Below are 12900 nucleotides of genomic sequence, written 5' to 3'. Positions count from 1 at the left end.
TTAAAGTTGCAGGGAGTTTGAGAACGTTTTACTATGGTTCCCTAAAAGGTTTTATTAATGTTCTGAGAATGGAAATTATAGGTTATTTGAAGGTAATTAAATATCATTCTGAGAACAAGTTTCAATAAGACTTTTAATCACGCCGTTTTGGACTCCAAACAGAGATAGGACACATGGAAATTAATTTGCTTAGGCATTAATTATTGTGCCACAGCATCAATGAGACTGGCACCTATGATCTTCTGTTCTCTACCCATGGAATTAGTCCTCTGCACCACCAGGATGGAGCTATCTTGTTCATTTTAGTTTGTTCAAACAGACCCCCTTTCAAAGGAAACAAGCACTCATTAAGATCAGGTGTGGCCAATTAGTGGGCGTGTTCAACACACCTGAACACACTTAACAAGATAGAGGAGAGTTTTGTTGATGCTGAGAATGGAATGTATATGTTTTTAAATAACATTCTTAGAATTTTTTTGGAACATTAATGTTTTTATGGAAAGTTTTCTTAATTGTCTGAGAACATGACTTCAAATAGAACCATGAGGAAACCTGCAGAAAATGTTATGCTGAAGTACTGAAACTCCCACAGAAGAACAATGTTTCTTAACGTTCTCTGAACAATTTGAGAACATTACTTTAAATAGAACCACGAGGAAAAATGTAGGAAACGTAATACTGAAATTCCCATTTAAGAAAACGTATGGTTCTCAGAAAGTTATGTGCTAGCTGGGTATCCTGCAACATTCCCAGAATTTGTAGGAAGGTTGTATGCTAAATAACCATAGGACAACCACGCTCTCACCAAGATCTAAGAAACATATGTTTCTCCAAATGTTATGTGCTGACTGGGTTGTCTCTTTTCTGTTTGTGGGCTCTCTCTTCCCCTTAGGAGTAATGTGGTCCCTGGGATATGCTGCAATTTTATTTTCTGTTGTGAATTATTGATGAACCTTCTGTAATGACTTAGGCCTATTCTTAATGACTTGGGCTACTCTTCAGTAATGACATATCCTAATTGCCTTTACAGTATGTGAGAAAACAAGTCTCAAAGGTTAAAGAAAATGGAAAAGCATTTTTTTGCTGATATCAAATAGTCCTTTATTAATCATCAATGGCCTGGTTTAGTAAATTGAAGTGTATTACAGTGTAATACTGTTATGATCACACCTGTATTTCTGTGGAGGAAATGGGTTTGTAGTGGTTTTTCTGAAATGGGTTTGTAGTGGTTTTTCTCCTTGCTTGCTCGTCAGGGATCAGGGGTCAAATGTTAAAATGATTTAACCACAGGGAAATGTAGAGTTGTCTAGCATATCCTGTCTTTCACCTGACCTCCTAAATGTCCTTTGCTGTCATCCAAAATTGACAAGGCTTGTAAATAATCCTACGGCCATGTTGTGGACATTACACATTAAGGGGTGGGGAATGTTACAGCATGAGACGCAAGAAGGCAGGGTAGGAGGTAGTGCAGGCTCTGAGACAGGCAGGTAGTAGGAATAATAGAAACATGTTTTAAATCAAAACAAAAAAATGGTTCTACACAGCAAATTAGCTATGTAGGAGAAAGCTCTGTCACCACCAGCTCTGCAACAACAAGAAAACCAACATCTTGTGATCAGAGCCAACATAAAATATACTACAGTTTACTATAGAATACTGCAGTACTTACTATAGAATTCTGTAGTATACTGTAGAATACTAAACACTGTAGTATCCCTCGATCATGTGTAGTAGTTGGTATGTCATTTTGTAATATACTGTAGAATGCTGTAGTAAATACTACAGTATTATACACTAGTTAATACAGAAATGTCTGCAAAAAAACACTTTCTTACCATAGTAAATACTACAGTATTTAATTGGCATACAGTACCAGTCAACAGTTTGGACACACTTACTCATTCCATCTTTTCTTGATTTGTACTATTTTCTACATTGTAGAATAATAGTGAAGACATCAAAACTATGAAATATCACATATGGAATCATGTAGTAACCAAAAAAGTGTTAAACAAATCAAAATWTACTTTATATTTGAGATTCTTCAAAGTAGCCACCCTTTGCCTTTGACAGTTTTGCCCACTCTTGGCATCAAACTCATATCATATAATCTTCAGTCCACATTACGGGATGTATTTTGAGTCTGTGTACAGTTTCACACAAACCTGTTCCTTCCTATATATCATTACATACATGCATCTTATCCATGTCTCTACCATAACACCCAATAGTTGTTGGTAGCTGGCTCAGTATTCTTAACTTCTCCATTTCGCCACATATACAGTAGACAAGGTCTTATGGTTGTTTATTTGAATTTCAGATGCAAATCCACTTCCATAGCATTATATCCAAAGAGTTAAAGACGATACGGAGGATATTGTGCAGTGACCCTGATGTATGTGACAGAGGCCTATCTGCCATTTGTCTCTCTCTCTGGGCCCTATCAGAGGTCAGCATRCACAGTGCCACAGACGAGCTCTGGCTTCTAGTAAACACAAACATAGCAGACATTAATGATGTAAATATTGACTGAGAGCATTAATGATGGCATAAAGGATTAGAAGTCAAATCATCACATTAAATATGTATGTGTGTATTAATGAGGGGGCAGGGGAGAGGGTCAGAGGGGATGTTTCTGATCGGCACCCTGGAGCTCTGCAATAGCAGCTCCCTCCCTCTCACAGCACAGACAGACACCAGGGCCTGCTGCAATACAGCCTCTCATGTGGCATCACACTCTCATGATGAGGACTACAACTTCTTGAACTTTCACCTGCTCAGGTGCACAAGAGTGTTGTGACCATATACTTAGATGGAATGAAGTATCATCTTTGTATCTATGCCATTGTGGTGTATGTGACAGCATGGGCAGTGCCATTGAGGATATCTCCATTTTAAAATAGTCKATTTCCTTGTTTTGTGTTTGAAAAAGTTGTAAATCTAATATTGGTGATTTACCACTCCCTGCAGTGCTGGAGTCCTGAACCAAAAGTTGTCATGAATTGATTGTGGCCACTAGATAGCAGTGGTATAGATTTATGTAATTTACAAACCCTAGCACCCAATTTGAAGAAGACAATGCTCTGATCGTTGGCTGATCACTACCAACATAGGAAATCCCCACCCAGTTGACTACTTTAAAATGGTGGAAGCCCTCATTGGCAATGTCCATGTTAAAATGTATTATTTCCAAGCTCTATGGTTGTGACCAATCAAACACGAAAGGTGCCTATGGAGCATTGCGTAAGGTCAATCCTAGGATCCACCATGTGGAGTAAATCAAGTCCCTCTTGATAACCATTAGTCCATAAAGTATATCATACCAGAAAACACAACACTGAAAGGATCAGGCAGATATCTGTGCTTACAGGCCTGACAACAAAAGGGAATAAGTCACCCATTTCCATAGAACAAGGCAGTAGTCTCTTTACTCATCCACGCAAACTAGCACCAGGGGAGCTGATGATTAAATAGTTTGAATAATTATCTACTAATTCACAATTCAGACAGAGGCTTTACAATTTTACCTCTGAGAATCTAAGTAGTGTCTCATGCAGAAAATTCATATTTTAACAAATAATGGTCTTAATTAAAATGAAGATTGAATAGATAAAAGGATTGACGAATGATTACTGTGGTTAGAGGGGAACTTATAGATCCTCCACACAGTGGGCCTCTGAAGATTGTTACAGGATCGGAGCATTGAATAAAAGACTGTCAAACAAACAAGCTGAGCTATACATTTTACTAACCCAACATTTAACTGCCCACTTAAATAGATTCATCAATAATTATTCTCCGTATTTTGAGACTAGTACCTGCTTGTCTTTGCCAGAACAGCAGCAGTGACCTTTGGCCCAGAGCTGAGGAGAGTGGTAGTGTAATTATGTACACTGAGAGTCAGGAAGCAAGTTCAAGGAGTGAATTATATTGATTGATTTATTTCACCTTTATTCAACCAGGTAGGCAAGTTGAGAACAAGTTCTCATTTACAATTGCGACCTGGCCAAGATAAAGCAAAGCAGTTCGACACATACAACAACACAGAGTTACACATGGAGTAAAACAAACATACAGTCAATAATACAGTAGAAAAATAAGTCTATATACAATGTGAMRAAGTGAGGTGAGATAAGGGAGGTGAAGGCAAAAAAAGGCCATGGTGGCGAAGTAAATACAATATAGCAAGTAAAACACTGGAATGGTTGATTTGCAGTGGAAGAATGTGTAAAGTAGAGATAGAAATAATGGGGTGCAAAGGAGCAAAATAAATAAATACAGTAGGGAAAGAGGTAGTTGTTTGGGGAAATTATAGATGGGCTATGTACAGGTGCAGTAATCTGTGAGCTGCTCTGACAGCTGGTGCTGAAAGCTAGTGAGGGAGATTAGTGTTTCCAGTTTCAGAGATTTTTGTAGTTCGTTCCAGTCATTGGCAGCAGAGAACTGGAAGGAGAGGCGGCCAAAGGAAGAATTGGTTTTGGGGGTGACCAGAGAGATATACCTGCTGGAGCGTGTGCTACAGGTGGGTGCTGCTATGGTGACCAGCGAGCTGAGATAAGGGGGGACTTTACCTAAGCTAAAAATGGTCGTAAAATATTATCGTAATGAATCTCATTAAATTTAAGAATTATTGCTAGTATTAAAGTTTGGATCTAGGGACACAGCCCAACTCACTTCTGAAAGTTGCTTCAACTCATTTAAGTGAAGTGAAATATAGGGTAGATTTGGGTTGATCACTGTCGAATATACTATCAAAAGTAGTAAAGGAAACTAAGCCTGACGCATTTTTTTCTCTCTCTTGAGAAGAGTGAGTAATAGCGCAAGGAAAACCAAGACTCAAAATAGCAGCATTTACCAATTCCATTAAGTTTTAACACTTTGGACCCAACACTTTTGAACGGTGAACGATCAGTATTGACACTTTGAGATAAACTAGTCAATTGTAGAGAATAGGTTAGGAAGCTGAGTCTTGTGTTTATATATTGTGTCAACATGGGTTGCTTATAGTGTGGTGGAGATTATTAAGTGTTGGTTATCTGTGTAACACAAGTTGTGACTTGGTCAAATTTGAGTTCTGTAATTGGCTCTCCTTAATTTGTATGAGCATAGAGTGATTTTATCCCCTGCACTGCGGACAAGGGTGGTGAGATATGGCAAACACTCTACAAAGAAGCAACCTCGGGGTGGCCACGATTGAGACACCCCAGCTAATGGGGACATAACGCGTTGATAATAATGGAATTCTATTTGCACAATGTCAAATTCATGGGTAGTACACAAATACATAGAGGAAAATAGTAAATTTACCAATGGCAAGCTGTTGTGACTGAGAGCCAGAAGTAGAGATTTGTATGTCAATTGTTTGATTATTCAATGAGATCCACATCTCAACCGGCAAAATACACAGTCTGTGTTGACAATGAGAAAGAATAAGTATAAGCTAAGCAAGTATTTTGCACTTTAACGTCCTCTCCTTGTAGCTAACAAAACCTGGGCTCGAACTCACTCATGGGACGCATTCTGAACAACATCTAAACGATTTTTGGAGTCCACTGTAGTACATAGTTCATCGCCCTAGGTGCGTTCGAAACAAAAGATGGATTCACAGGCCCTATGGCAGAGGAAGGGACATCCAACTCTAGATGCTAGTTGAATCAGTGATATTAGTCGTATTTAGAGACCAACACTATGGCGATAATACAACACACCCACACCTGGTGCTGGTGATGGTAGGATCTCCTTTCAGAAGTGATGTTAATCGCTGAAACTGAATTCGCATTCGTACGCGAGCCTTGCTGCATAAAGGTTTCGCAAATGTTCTCACACAAACTCGTGGGTTTTATCGTATTTCTTTCCTATTCTTCGATGTGCACTCTCCTGAACGATGCTAGTTGAAATGTTAAACAAAACTGGATTTCCAAAACATATTATCCTTGGGATTGTGCTAGTCATTGAGATATGTTAACATGTACATAAACACTGGAATGATAGTCCACAATTTTGGATCGAAAGTGAACTGAACAAAAACATTTACTTGTTCTCCCCAAAAATGTAAAACATTTAAAAACCATGAAAAAGTGTATCTCACTACCGACTCCTTTGGCTTTCTTTTCCTTGGGGGTGGGGGGTGACTAGTTTATGCACACGTCAAGTTTTCAGTTTTTCTTGTTTTATTTCTGTATTTGCTTTCACATAAAAAATATTTTGCATCTTAAAGGTGTGGATGTTTATGTAAATCATAATTATAACAAACCCCCAAAAATATCTATTTTAATTCAGGTTGTAAGGCAACAAACTGAAAAATGAAAGGGGGTGAATACTTACGAAGCACTGTTTACTTACAAGCCCTTAACCAACATGCAGATTTAGACAAATATATAAGTTAAAATAAGAATAAAAATAGAATAATTAAATAGCAGCAGTAAAATAAAATAGCGCGGGCTATATACAAGGGGGTACCGGTACAGAGTCAATGTGCGTTGGGACTGGTTAGTCGAAGGTAATTGAGGTAGATATGTACATGTAGTGTAAGTTCAAACATAGTTCATCGTCTCAGAGCCGAGTGATGTCACGGATTGAAAATTCAGTGCAATCAACAGAAAATATTGTACATAATCTTAAATGTGTTGGTAAACGCCTTTTACTCCGGATCTCTCATTCTTTAATGCATTGATGTCTATCAGATATTTATATAGGGTATATTATGATGTAAAGTGTTTGCCACAATTTCATTACTTTGTTTTGACACTAGAAATATGTAGCTACTAAATTAATAATCTTTTTCTGAGTTGACAAAAGCATCTCTCACTAATTGTCGTATTATCACAAAGTGACATTTGGGTTTGGTAATATGGCACATTGCATCACAGTGTTCTTCATTGGTAGCATATTTTCGCTACATGTGTTGGCAGCAGATAATCTGCGGGATAGTCTTGTAACCTTTGTAAACTCCAATGGGTGGTCGGGGTATGATGATGTTGTGGTGGTTAATCTGCTGATAGGCAGTCCAGATGGCCAGCCTGCACCTTTTAAAGCCTTGCTACTCTCAGCAAGGTGTCACTGTTAGTGTGTGTGTGTGTGTGTGTGTGTGGTGTGTGTGTGTGTGTGTGGTGTTGGTGTGTGTGTGTGTGTCCTGAACTGTATATATATAGTATATGTACTGTATAATTAAACATGTCATATACGTGATAGCTTGGAAGGTTACATACTTAATGTTGGAGTCATTAAAGACTTCGTTTTTCAAACCACTCCAAAATTTCTTTCTTGTGGAACAACCTATAGTTGTTGGCAAGTCGGTTAGGACATTTACTTTGTGGCATGACACAGTAATATTCTTCCAACATTGTTACAGACCGATTACTTATAATTTCATTGTATACAATTCCAGTGGGTCAGCAGTTTACATTAACCTAAGGTTGACTGTGCTTTAAAGCTTGTATAATTCAGAACATGATGTCATGGTTTTAAGAAGTTCTGATAGGCTAATTTTATGGCTGCAGGGGCAGTATTGAGTAGCTTGGATGAAAGCTGCACGAGGTGCCCGAGTAAACGCCTGCTCTCAGTCATAAGTTGCTTAAAATAATGCCTATATTTATTAGTATTGGATAGAAAACATATGAGGTTTCTTAAACTGTTTGAAATTAATGTTGTGAGTATAAAGAACTCATATGGAAGGAAAAACATGAGGAAAAATCCAAACAGGAAGTGGAAACCTTGAGCTGGTAGATTTTCAGAACCAAGCTTCTATTGAATTACAGTGAGGATATGGATGAGTTTTCCCTTCGCTAACGGCTTCCATAGGATGTCAACAAGTCGTAGAACTTTGTCTGATGCCGCTCTACTGTGAAGGGGGGGCCGGATGAGAGGAGAATTAGTCAGGTCTGGCCATGAGGTGACCATTCTTTGACCATCGCGCGTTCACATATAGAGGGAGCTCCGTTCTCTCGCTCATCTGAAGTCATGTAATTCTCTGGGTTTGGGAACGTTCTTCAAGATTTTTATGTTAAAAACATTCCTAAAGAATTGATTCAATCATCGTTTGGTCCTGTCTTCTACGGACTGTTACGGGAGCTTTTGGGAGCATTTCGTAGGTCCTGAATGTTGGATTTGTAATACAAACAGCCCGCGCAAAAATAGGTATTTGGGACATAAATGATGGACATTACGAAAAAAATGAACATTTCTTGTGGGAGTTGGCGTCTGGGAGGGCATTCCGACGAAAGATAGCAAAGGTAGTGAAGATTTAATCATGCTTTTTAAGAGTTTTGTTGACTGCAGGCAATTTGGCGGGTAACTGTATTGCTTGCTTTTGTGGCTGGACGCTGTTTTCAGATGATTGAATATTGGTTGTTTTGCCTGTAAAGCTTTTTGAAATCTGACACAGGTGGTTGCATTAAACTTCTTGGGGCAGGTGGGACGGGAAACGTCCCAGCGGCCAATAGCCAGTGGAAATACAAATCGGCCATATTCAAATAAATGATATAAAAATCAAAACTTTCCATTAAATCACACGTAAGATACCAAATTGAAAGCTACATTGTTGTGACATCCAGCCAACATGCGTCAGATTTTGCAAAAAAGCTTTTCGGCGAAAGCATAAGATGGCTATTATCTGATTGATAGCACCAAAGTAAACAACGAGAGAAGCATATTTTTCATCACTGCAAGCCACGGAAACAAAACGCAGGAAATAAAAATATAAAATCATGCCTTACCTGTTGACGAAAATCTTTTGTTGGTCACTGCCAATATGTCCCATAAACACTGCACAATGGGTCCTTTTTGTTCGATTAATTCCCGGTCGATATATATCAAAATTTCAATTTATTTTGGACGCGTTTCATCCAGAAAACCAGACAGCTTCCAACTTTCGCAAAGTCACTGTTTACTAGACTACCAAATAATATATCTAGATTTTAATAATTAAGTTTCTCCACTTACCTCTCCTGTATCGTTTTCGCTCCTGCCAATAGATTTCTGTGGAAAACTCTGGGCGTCCCGCCTGGGCGGAGCCTGGGCATCCTTTCACTCTCCTCTACATTTTCCTCTTCTGTCTCTGGGCTTCTAGGCTCCACAATGCCATTTCTACCCAACTGGCTTTTTATACAATGGATTGGGTGGACTCTCCAGGTGGAACAAATTCCACCCTCATCATCTGCCCCTCTCTACCGTTCTATACACTTTCGTGTTCCCTACTTTCTGCCTCTCTTTTCTCCACGGGTAACGTGCTTTGCCACCTCTCTCCCTCCTCCTTGAATCCTCCTCCCCTCCCTGCCTCCCCCCCCGTCCTCCCTCTCTGCTAGATGACTTCCAACCATGTTGGAAAAGGAAGGGTCGACGGAAACATTCCGCGATCCCTCGTTTGCTAAGTAAACACCTGTGTTGGCCACACCGCCGTTCTCTACCGCTCCTACCCTGCTGCTTGACCTCTTGTCTCCCCTTCTCTCCAGATGAATCTCTTGCGTCTTGTGACGCGGCCGCCCCAACAACCGTGCCCCGCTTTGACCCTATCCCCTCCTCTCTCTCCAAGATGCTTCAATTTCCGGAGACTCTTCTCCGCCTTACCTCACTCACCGCTCCTATCAACCTCATCGGGCTGACCGCTGCTTCGCTTCCCCGTTCCGTCTTCAAGCGGAGAGCGAGTATCGCCACCGCCTCTGAAAAACGCACACTCGATCACTCCGATTCCAATTATGACCAGTTCCTATATTCCTTCTTTCTTTTTTCTCCCAAAACTCTTGAACGTGCCGTCCTGCCAGCTCGCTCCTCGCTATCTCTCTCAGAATGACCTTCCTTGATCCAAATCAGTCCAGGTTCAGGAGACTAGTCATTCACTGTCGAACCTGCTTTCTGCTTGTCATCGGAGGCGCCCCGCACTGCTAAAGTCTAACTCTCTCCTCCTCTGCTCTCATCCTTCTAGACCTACTGGCTGCCTTTCGATTAGGACCAATGATATTCTCCTACCGGATCCATACGTCCGTCTCTCAGCCATCCTCCGGCGGCAGCGCCGACCCAGCGCTTGGATTGCGTCCTATCTGACAGGTCGCTCCTGTACCAGGTGCGGGCGAGAAGCTGTCTCCGCACCACGTGCTCTCACCACTGGTGTCCCCCAGGGCTCTGTTTCATGCCCTCTCCTACTCGTATTCTACTCGCTACCAAGTCACTTGGTCTGTCATACCTCACATGGTCTCTCCTATCATTGCTATGCAGACGACACACAATAATCTTCTCCTTTCCCCCTCTGATACCAGGTGGGAATCGCATCTCTGCATGTCTGGCAGACATATCATGTGGATGACGGATCAACCACCTCAAGCTGAACTCCGCAAGACGGAGCTGCTCTTCCTCCCGGGGAAGACTGCCCGTTCCATGATCTCGCCATCACGGTTGACAACTCCAATTGTGGTCCTCCTCCCAGAGCGCTAAGAACCTTGGCGTGATCCTGGACAACACCCTGTCGTTCTCAACTAACATCAAGGCGGTGCCCGTTCCTGTAGTTCATGCTCTACAACATCGCAGAGTACGACCTGCCTCACCAGGAAGCGGCGCAGGTCCTAATCCAGCACTTGTCATCTCCCGTCTGGATTACTGCAACTCGCTGTTGGCTGGGCTCCCTGCCTGTGCCATTAAACCCCCTACAACTCATCGAACGCCGCAGCCCCGTCTGGTGTTCAACTTCCCAAGTTCTCTCACGTCACCCGCTCCTCTTCCCCTCTCTCCACTGGCTTCCAGTGAGCTCGCATCCGCTACAAGAACCATGGGCTTGCCTACGGAGCTGTGAGGGGAACGGCACCTCGTACCTCAGGCTCTGATCAGGCCACAACCCAAACAAGGGCACTGGGCGTTCATCCACCTCTGCCTGCTCGCCTCCCTCCTGAGGAAGTACAAGTTCCCGCTCAGCCAGTCAAAACTGTTCGCTGCTCTGGCCCCCAATGGTGGAACAAACTCCTCACGACGCCAGGACAGCGAAATCCATCACCACCTTCCGGGACACCTGAAACCCCACCTCTTTAAGGAATACCTAGGATAGGATAAAGTTAATCCTTCTCACACCCCCCTTAAAGAATTTAGATGCATATATGTAAAGTGGCCTTCCACTGGATTCATAAGGTGAATGCACCAATTTGTAAGTCGCTCTGGATAAGAGCGTCTGCTAAATGACTTAATGTAAATGTAAATAAAAGACACCTGTCAACACTCAATCAAAACAGACTCCAACCTCTCCACAATGGCCAAGACCCAGAGAGCTGTGTAAGGACATCAGGGATAAAATTGTAGACCTGCACAAGGCTGGGATGGGCTACAGGACAATAGGCAAGCAGCTTGGTGAGAAGGCAACAACTGTTGGCGCAATTATTAGAAAATGGAAGAAGTTCAAGATGACGGTCAATCACCCTCGGTCTGGGGCTCCATGCAAGATCTCACCTCGTGGGGCATCAATGATCATGAGGAAGGTGAGGGATCAGCCCAGAACTACACGGCAGGACCTGGTCAATGACCTGAAGAGAGCTGGGACCACGTCTCAAAGAAAACCATTAGTAACACACTATGCCGTCATGGATTAAAATCCTGCAGCGCACGCAAGGTCCCCTGCTCAAGCCAGCGCATGTCCAGGCCATCTGAAGTTTGCCAATGACCATCTGGATGATCCAGAGGAGGAATGGGAGAAGGTCATGTGGTCTGATGAGACAAAAATTGAGCTTTTTGGATCTAAACTTTGATCTAAACTTTGGAGGAAGAAAGAAGGATGAGTACAACCCCAAGAACACCATCCCAACCATGAAGCGGTGGGTGGAAACATCATTCTTTGGGGATGCTTTTCTGCTAAGGGACAGGACGACTGCACCGTATTGAGGGAGGATGATGGGCCATGTATCGCGAGATCTTGGCCAACAACCTCCTTCCCTCAGTAAGAGCATTGAAGATGGGTCGTGGCTGGGTCTTCAGCATGACAACGACCCGAAACACAGCCAGGGCAACCTAAGGAGTGGCTCCGTAAGAAGCATCTCATGGTCCTGGAGTGGCCTAGCCAGTCTCCAGAACTGAACCCAATAGAAAATCTTTGGAGGGAGCTGAAAGTCCGTATGCCCGACACTGAAGGATCTGGAGAAGGTCTGTATGGAGGAGTGGGCCAAAATCCCTGCTGCAGTGTGTGCAAACCTGGTCAAGAACTACAGGAAACGTATGATCTCTGTAATTGCAACAAAGGTTTCTGTACCAATATTAAGTTCTGCTTTTCTGATGTATCAAATACTTATGCAATAAAATGCAAATTAATTCCTTAAAAATCATACAATGTGATTATTCTGGATTTTTGTTTTAGATTCGTCTCTCACAGTTGAAGTGTACCTATGATAAAAAATTACAGACTCTACATGCTTTGTAAGTAGGAAAAACCTGCAAAATCGGCAGTGTATCAAATACTTGTCCTCCCACTGTATTTGTAGTTTGCCACATATTCTAAGTCAGAGCCATCCAGAGTAGTGATGTTGGGACAGGCGGGGCAGGTGCAGGCAGAGATCGGTTGAAGAGCATGCTTTAGTTTTACTTGTATTTAAGAGCAATTGGAGGCCACGGAAGGAGAGTTGTATGGCATTGAAGCTCGCCTGGAGGGTTGTTAACACAGTGTCAAAAGAAGGGCCAGAAGTAATACAGAATGGTGGCGTCTGCATAGAGGTGGATCAGAGACTCACCAGCAGCAAGAGCGACATCATTGGATGTATACAGAGAAGAGAGCTCGGTCCAAGATTGAACCCTGTGGCACCCCCCATAGAGACTGCCAGAGCCGGACAACAGACCCTCTGATTTGAACACACTGAACTCTATCAGAGAAGTAGTTGGTTGAACCAGGCGAGGCAATCATTTGAGAAACCAAGCTGTCGAGATTTGCAATGAAGGATG

This window comes from Salvelinus sp. IW2-2015, linkage group LG23, assembly GCF_002910315.2.
Source record: "Salvelinus sp. IW2-2015 linkage group LG23, ASM291031v2, whole genome shotgun sequence".
NCBI lineage: Eukaryota > Metazoa > Chordata > Actinopteri > Salmoniformes > Salmonidae > Salvelinus > Salvelinus sp. IW2-2015.
The sequence above is the reverse complement of the archived record's forward strand: the minus strand, read 5'-3'. Positions refer to the sequence as shown.